Genomic DNA, 9,162 nt, shown 5'->3' on the forward strand with positions numbered 1-9,162 from the left:
TAGACAACACACTGGAGACAGATTTAGCCCTGACTCAGGCTATAAGAAACTGTGGTTTGGGAGAAGTCACTTCTCTCTGGGTCTCAGTTTCTTTCTTTATAAAATAAAAGCTTCTAATTAGATGCTACATTATGGTCCCTCCTGCTCAAATATCCTGTGATTCTATAGTATGTCACCGTAAATTGCTAAAAAGCAGGTAGTCTGAGATAAACAACAAATTTAAAATCTACCTATTTCAGTTATCTATTGCTACATTAGAAATTACCTGAAAACTTAGCAGTTTAAAACAACGGTTTATTTTTTTCTGATTTTATGGATTGACAGGGAGGTCCTTCTGCTGGTTTTGCCTGGGCTCACAGGTGCAGCTGCAGGCAGCGGGAACTCATCTAAAGCTGGAACATCCAAGAGAGTCTTACTCAACTGGCAATTGGTGCTTGCTGTGGGCTGGAGAACTTTAGTTCTGTTCCACCTGACCTCTCATCTTCCAGGAGGACCACCTGGACTTCCTCTTAACATGGCAATGTTGGAATTCCAAGAGGGTAAGAGTGGAAGTTGCAAAGCCTCCTGAAGTCTGAGCTCTGGGACTCTTACAATGTCACTTCAGTCATAATCTGTTAGTCAAAGTGAGTCACAGAATTATCCCATTTATGGGGGAACGGGGGAAGATGAGAGAGGCAGCAATGACAGGTTGCAAAAGAAGGTGTCATTCATGGATGGTCATTATTATAATGATCCCCCATGTTATTTTTGCTTGGAGATGCCACATTATAATGCAGTAGTTAAGAGCACAGTCTTTGGATTCAATCTGGGTTCAAATCCTGCTACTGCCACTTACTTATGATATAGGACAACGGACTTAAATTGCTCTGTACCTGTTTCCTCACTGGGAACTTGAGGAGGATAATAATAGTGCTCACTCATGAGGTGACTGTGACAAATAAATATGATCATATCTGCAAAGTGCCTAAAACACAGTGAGTGTGTCCTAAAGCTCTCTGCTCTCACTGCTGGCTCTGATTTTCTGCAGAGGGTGAGGAAGCTGCTTCCTTTCTCAAATAAAAGCAGTGGCCCTTATCTTCCTCACTCCTGACATTACCATTGGTTAGACTGATTGAGGCCATTTGTTGCCAATCTGAGGGGTTAAAATTCATGTGGTACTGGTTATCATTGAGCTCATTCACATACACAGCATCTCTTCCATGAATGGCCCAGTGCTGAGCACTGACCTTCAAATAAGAAATGTGACTTATGGCCTCATTGGGAAGAGCGAGCTTCTGATATGTATGGCTCTCGTTGTTCCCTGGCAGTCCCCCTGGCTCTCATTGCCTGGTTGAGAGTGGTTCCAGGTGAGAGGGGCCCTCCGCCCCCTGGGAACTTCAGCCCCACCTGCACACAACATGTCACTACTTGCTGGTCTTGGCTCCCACCTGGGCTCATCTAACTGAGGGTTGGAGGGGCCCTCAGGTCACTGGTATGGTCTAATTTACTATTAAGTGCCCAAGGTACACAGACTCCCTAGGTCAAGACTTACCTATGACTTGTTTTCTGGAATATTTGACCTAAGCTTTCTCCAAGGTAGTCCAACCATACTCAGCAGTCTGACTCAGAGCTTTGAAGTCAGACAGATATAAGTTCAAATCCTTATACTGACACCCAGAGGCATCATGACTTAGGACAAGTGGGATAACCTTACTGAGCCTCAGTTTGTTTCCTCTGTAAAATGGGGACAGTGTCATCTATCTTACAAAGTTGCTGTAAAGTTTAGAAATAAGTATATAAAGCACCTAGCACAGAGCCTGGATATAAAGCACTCAGCACAGAGCCTAGGATTAAATGAAATAATTTGTATGAAGTGCTAATCCTGTTGAAGGAAAGATAATCTAGTCTCTGCCATTACTGAGTTTAGATTTAAAGAGAAAATGATGAATATACATTTTTTAAAAACTATAATTCCAGGATTGAAGTGATCAGAGAGAAGCAGTGGTCGTGGCAAAAATAACACCCCGCTGAGGACTAAGACTTCAAGGAAGAGGTGCATTTAGAATAAGCTCTGAGGAATGGGGAGAATTTCCAAGGGCAAGATGGGATAGAAAATTGGGAACAAAAAGGAAGACCAAATTTAACCCATGGCTGAAAGTTTAGAATTGAAGCTGTGTCTCTCTCTTTCTCTTTATGTCTATGTGTTTATATGTCTGTAATTCAGAAAAGCCTCAGAAAACCTCATTATGTGAGTGTGTAGTATTTCTCTATAAATGGGTGATTTTCCCAAATTAAATTACAAAATCTCTTAAAGGAGCTTATTGTATTCTGATTGGGTTGGAGATTTTTAAAAAGCTCTTATGTAAATTGAATACTCCTAAAATTCCCAGAAATAAAGGAAATTGAGCCCGAAATATTTTCAGTGTGAAAAAAGAGGTATTCTTAAAGAAACTAACTCAGAAATTTTTTAAAATTCAAGGTCTCAGAAATTTTTTAAAATTCAAGGTCTCAGAATCTTTGACAAACAAGACTAGTCTAATAATTTCAGTTTAATAAAAAGAGCTCTGTTTTCTCTGAATTAGAGTTAAGTATAATACAAACATTCATTTATATTCTATTTGATTATCTTCTTCCTAAACTTATCCAGATTAACTGATAGAATAAGTTAGCATTATTTCTACTAAAAATATAAAATTTTAGAAAATGTAAATTTTTGTTTAACCACATCGAATCATTATTCTGACAAAACTTTAACTGTAATTGGGTTTTTATAGTAAGTTAGCTTGAAGACAATTTCCAAGATCTTTGGTAACTGAAAACTTAGGACTGATACTAAATTGAGTTTAATAAATATTCATTAGATACCAAGACCATTTCTAAAAATATAGGACACTGAAACAGTGTTACCAAGTATAATTTAAGTTTATGAGCTTCTGTTTCTTATTTTTATATGCTACACATAGGTTATATATATTTGGGTCTATCAATGAATATGTTTATGTTTTGTCACTTTGAGAAGTTTTGCTGTAAAAGATGTGTAACGGTATAGAAAGTTTTCAGAAGGTTCCTGAAAAGGAATTTAATTGTGATCAGAGCTGGCTATGTTTGATGAGTTTATTTATGAGATTTTCAGTATCTTTGAGCTATTTTACAGCTCTCTGTAAATTATAGGCGATAAATATGCAAACTCTGTCTTGTTCAGTAAAGATTAATTGACTTCTTTCCTCTCTGTGGAAAAACTAGATTTGGTACCCACATGCAAATTGGATGGGTTCCTGTTACCTTGCCCAAATTTTCAATTCTTCCAGATTCTTTCACTATTTGGCTACAAACTTCTAAACCTACTTTTTCTATTTATCTCCCTCCTTCCTGGTAGCATTACTGAGACTTATAACTTGACTCTCCATATCTGTATTAGGATGCTAAGTTGCCTTGCAGCTGGCCATTTTCCCCCAGATCTGAAGAAGCCCTGCAAACTGAGGCTCGATGACTTGAATAAACCTTGAAGGACTCACCATCATAGCAGACCATGCATTAGCTGTAATTCTCTCTGGACAAGCCACCGTCTGAACTATTGAGGAAATCTGGCAAAATGTTTGAGTCATGCTTGCCCTTATATGAGAGGTCACCTGACTGTGGACAAAACATCACCAAAAGCATCGACATCCTCACTCCAGAGCTTCAAGAAACTCACTCAATGAGTAATGCTGCATAATTGAATGTTTTTCTCCATTGGCCTGTTGGAATTGATCAGGGTTCTTTAATACAACCTTCCATGTTAATATTTCCCCTTTTCGTTTTAATCATCCTTCTTTTAAGATGCCTGATCTGTACCCCAAAATAACTGACCTTTGCCACCACTTCTCTGCAGATGGTTCAACTGGTTTTGCAGGAATAGAGGCAACAGAAAGTCCTTGAGAGACTATTTCTTTGACCATGCTGCACTCCATTCAGGGGATTCAGGATCACCTCTGAGTTGTTCAATGAGAAGCGACATTCATTTGCTTTGAACAAAAGGACAGACTGACAATGCTGAACTTTACCTGAGCCCTGTGCTCTCAGAAAACAGAGCTGTTTAAGAAATTCTCCCCCACTTTTTTTTTTTTTAGGCGAGGCAATCCTTGGTTGACCTCACAATTTGCAAGGACCTTGTCCGCTTACAATCCCTTATTTTTTATTTTTTATGCCTACAGCACCCAGTCTTCCTAGGTGGTCTCCCATCCAAGTACTAACCAGGCCCGACCTTGCTTAGCTTCCAAGATCAGACGGGATCGAGCTTGTTCAGGGTGGCATGGCTATAGACTCCCCCACACTTTTGTTCTCCAAGGTCCCATCACTTTTTTGTGTTCCAAGGAACATCTACCAGCAAAGCTCTCCAATGTGCTGAAATAGGACCCATCTCTATCCTTCTTCATGACTCTCACGAGACTGTGAATGACTCCCTTGTTTACCTGCTTTTATTAAAATCCAAGTTCCCCTTCCCCTTCTTAGAAAACTTCCTCATTGATGAATAGTCTCCCTATTGCAACAGCTTGAATAAAAATCATCTTATTTGACAGTCCGTTTTGTCTTTCACTCTTCCTGTTATGGGAGATAATACATAACCTTATGCTCTAAGTTACTTTCTGCTGGCTGTCCTGTTTTGAATCCCAAAACACCCCAATAGGATGTTTATGTGCTTCAAGAGTAAAGAAAACTTGTGCTGAGGAAGCTGAAAAGACATTTGAGAAGAAATGATTGCCTGTTATGAGTAGGCAGACAGGGCTTTAGAGAGACTTGGAGAGTTTCCTGTGCCTCCATGTGGCACTGGAGTTGTAGAATCAATCCTGAGAGGCCAAGATGTCCATAGACCCAAAAGGGGTTTTCAGATATGAATGAAGAATGAATCAAAAGCAACCTGTGTGGATAGATGACTGAGGACCCAAAGGACTGTTAGACATCTCTGCAGATGCCAGCATAGGCGCACAACCTCACAGATCAAATGCATTCTCTACCACCACCTCTCATTTAGAAGTATCTCCAGTGCATGCCCAAACGGACTGACATTAACTTTCTCCCACTAGATAGGAATGATACTTCAAAATAGAAATTATATGCAATATAGAAAAGAAAGTTATTTTGTAGATTATTTGAACCTGTTATAAATGTGTAGATCATATCCTTTAGATAGAGTCATAAACAAAACCCCACATAAACCCAAATCTTATAGTGATCAAGGCCAGGAGATGTAAGTGATATAAGTGATGCAGTAATTAGTGGGCAGAGTAAGAACAGAACTGTCTGGGCTTGAGGCTCCAGTAGTCAACACTCCCCAACCCCATGTACCAGGGAAAGAAAGTTATTGCCAGAATTGCATGACCACTGCTGTTGCTTTTGCCACTCTGTGCCTGGGGTGGCAGAGTCTTGATGACTACATCTACTGTGGGCCCTGACCCTGGTGATAGGCAGCCAGCCCCAACATTCACTCTTAATGACAACTTGACCTATCATACCAGTTTTCTGGCTGGGAAACAGAAAAGTGAAACAGGGCTGTACTATTAGAATGTTTTTCATGGGATATGGGAATGAAGCAAGAATTTGAGGAGGGTCCAGTCACTCATGGCTTATTTGCTATATATAAGAACAAATTGCCTTAGAGTGAGGCCTTCTTGTTTCTTCCTATATCTTGAACCTATTCATTTCCTTTTTCTTCTGTGAAATACTTTTGGATACTTTCCTAGATGCTGAGGGGATCATTTGCAATATAATTCCCAACCTTCACCCTAATTCTCTTCTGTCTGAAGGAACTGAAGCAGGTAAGGAATAAGGACACAGCTGGGTGCTGGCCGAGGTTAAACACAAAATTCCTGCCAGTAAGGTTCTGAACTCTGTCACCAGCTCTTCAGGCTGTATTCCTGGACTCAGTTACCAAGGATTATTCCTGGGGCCAGAAAAACTTGGGTGGGCTGGTCTGATTACATCTGACTCACATGGCTCTTGAAAATCTGATTTGGAGCCAGAGCAAGACCCAGGCCATTTGGGTCTCACAGAGGCACAAGAGACATTGACTCTCCCCTCCTCTTCCTCTTCCCCCAACAACCCTATACCAGGCTCCATTTGAAGGAAAAGACATACTGGATGATGAGGGTATTATAAAGAGACCTTAGCTAGTAAGAGAAGGTAACTTAGGTCTCATGCCACTTAAAGGATGTCTACAGAAAATCTGACAATGGAGAAAGAACAAAAAGAAGGCCAGAAAAGATACCTTAATAAATTCTACTTTCCGCATGGTAGAGAGAATGGAGAGAGCTATTTCCCTCACTCTGCATGGCCCTGGGGATACAACAAAGGTATCTCATCAGACCACTTTATGGGCCAGTAAGATGCAAAATCCTCTTCTGAAAACCTTGAGGTCACTTAGAGTTAGAATCTGTACCAAAAGTCTCCACAATTCAGACCCCTTCATCCCAGGCTCTTCTCAAAGACCTCTGACCATCAAAGGATAATTCAAAAAGCTTACATACACTATCTCCAGATTCATGAGGTGGGGTGGGGGTGCTTCAAACTGAACTCCTTCAATCTCTAGAGCCCCAGAAGGAACTCTGGAGTCTTGACATGAGTTCAGAGGGGTGGTGTGGCAAAAAGGATGGAGGGGCTCCCAACCACAGCATTTCAACCACAGTTCTTTAATTTTATCGGTTTTATATTTGAGGCTTACAAGCAAAATTTTACCTAAGAAAGGATTCCAATGCGAGACACAATTATTTTGAAATCTCTGAGGGAGGGAGTGCATCTCAATATACCTCTCCCATCCCCACGTTCAGGCAGATCTCTAGGGAGGAGACACATGGTTGAGGTTAGAAGTGGATCCATGAACAGCAATGAGACAGGTATCTGAAGGACTGACACCAAAGCCTTTGCCTAGGCCCTCACTTCAAAGCTCCCATCCTGTCGCCAAATGCGTGATGTCATATTGACACCCACCACTTAACTTTTTCTTAAATACCTTGACTCTTTCCATTGACAAGATGAAAAGAGAGTCTGCTCTCTTGCCTATCTAATCTTGGTTCTGACATGTATTCTCTCCCTTCAACCCAGGGATTAATAAAGATAATTCCATTCTTCAAAGGAGATTGCCCACTACAAACAGTGGTAAGGCTCTACTCTTTCTGGACAAAGAGTCTACTGTTGCCTTTTATAACCAGCTATGGAAAATTATGCTCCAGGTTTCCTCTTATGAAGAACATTATATTTTGGTCTGAAAGTTGTGGGAGATGGGATGAACAAGCTTTTATAAATGCTTGGGGTTTGAAATCTCTCTTAATCTCTAGACCTCAGTCCAGATCTGTTACTAGGCTTGGATAATGGATGCATTTTCAATAATAAAAAGAAAAATTTGAAGTTCCAACAGGTAATCAGGAAATGAGGAAAGGTGCCTTAGGCTGGATACTTCATAAAAATGGAATTTGGAGAGAAAAGGAATGTCTAAAAGTGGGCTTTTGCAGGACTGCTATAAATTTTTCTCCTAACTCCTTTGAGAAATCTTTTGTAAACTCTACAATGCTCATTTGAGCTTTTGTGTAAGTGAATTCTTTTAGACGTTGACTTTCATGTTTGGTTGGCGTCATCCTTGGTGCAACACAAAAGCAGCACTGGAGGAAGAGAAAATCTAAAGACAAATGGGCCATGAGAGAATAAGTCGTGGGGAAAAAAGTGTTGGGGTAGACAGAAGGCTTCCCCAGGCTGTGAAATTGGAGCCGTGAAGCGAGTTTAGCTGGATCATGTGGGTCATGGAGACTTCAGAGCTACAGCATGATAAATTAACAACACAATCTTTCTCTGGCTCGCCACTATCTAAAGACTATACTCCTTGGTGGGAGAGGGGTTTCTCTTCCAAATACCTTTCTATATTTTTTCAGATATCTTTCCATTTTCCTCCTAAAATGGCAACAAACCTCTTCCACAGATTCCTCACCTAAGTCTGGAATTTTAAAACAACTATTAGGGGAGAGCAAAAGGGAAAAACAAAACACATGAACATAAATCAATTAAATGATGCAATTCCCAGACCACGGGGCTCTGAATTTTTGTATGGATGATACATGAAGCCCATTAAAATCTGGCCTCCCCAACTCTCCACTGTCATTGCTGCCAGCACTCCTACTTGTTACTGTGCACTGCAGGATCACCACTTTTATGAAGACTAAATGACCGTTCATTCTCTCACCCCACCAGGTAGAATCCGCCATTCTTTACTCCATGTCTCATCAGAGCATAGCACTTTAAAACACTTTGTGTCAATATTTATTTACATACTTTTCTCTTCCAACAGACTGTGGTTTCTAACCCCAGAACCTAACAAACACTTAGAAAGTAGTAGAATCTCAATAAATGTTTGTTGAATTAAAAGAATTCCCAAACAGGATATAAAAATAGAAAGGAAGCAGAGAGACTAGGTTAGAATGCCAATTCTGCCACTTACTGACTGGATAACTGTGGAAAGCTTCTTTACTTTCTTAGTGTCAATTGCCTCAACCACTAATAACAATTATTTTGAGAGTAGAGATAAATTTAAAGTATATAAAGTACCTGGCCCACAGTTGGTGTATAATAAATAAGTGGATGCTATTATTTTGTAGGCTGGTGGCTTTCAAGATTTGTATTTTCTAGCAATGTCACCCTTTAAAAAATTTAGTATTTCATAGAACTGAATAAGAGCAAAGCTACTCTAACTTAGGGGTATAGCCTCACAACCCCACCTGCTACTGCCCCATCTTGATACAGTTCACTACTCACCCCAGAAGAACCCAGGGCTCCCAGAGCACAAGGTAGAATCTACTGCCTTAGACCAACATGGGAGACATACAATTGGTAGTATGTGAGATGATTTTACATGACATACAGACATAGCATTAAATAACACTGATAACTTATTTTGAAAAAAATTATTTCCTTTTCAATTCTTTTTTAATTTTTCTGATTCTTCAGGGGTAAAGTCTAGTTTAGGACTAATATAATTTTTATTCTTCCTCAGACTCCAGTATTAAAAGACAATAGACCACACGCTCAGAACCTTCAGCAGTCAACAGTACCTAGCTAGAATTTAACACTCTGGATTTGTTCAGTCTCATCTCTATCTATATCATGCTCTGTACATTTGAACGAATTATGGGATATTAAACTTCACTGTTAACTTTTAACCAT

At 40.0% G+C, this 9,162-nt stretch overlaps 1 pseudogene; it reads right to left on the bottom strand.

The window, feature by feature from the left end:
* Positions 1 to 4,163: 4,163 nt before the first annotated feature.
* LOC112474688 lies at positions 4,164 to 4,282 on the bottom strand (annotated as a pseudogene).
* Between the last annotated feature and the right edge of the window lie 4,880 nt (positions 4,283 to 9,162).

Source organism: Pteropus alecto, unplaced genomic scaffold (assembly GCF_000325575.1).
Source record: "Pteropus alecto unplaced genomic scaffold, ASM32557v1 scaffold7, whole genome shotgun sequence".
NCBI classification, from domain to species: Eukaryota; Metazoa; Chordata; class Mammalia; order Chiroptera; family Pteropodidae; genus Pteropus; species Pteropus alecto.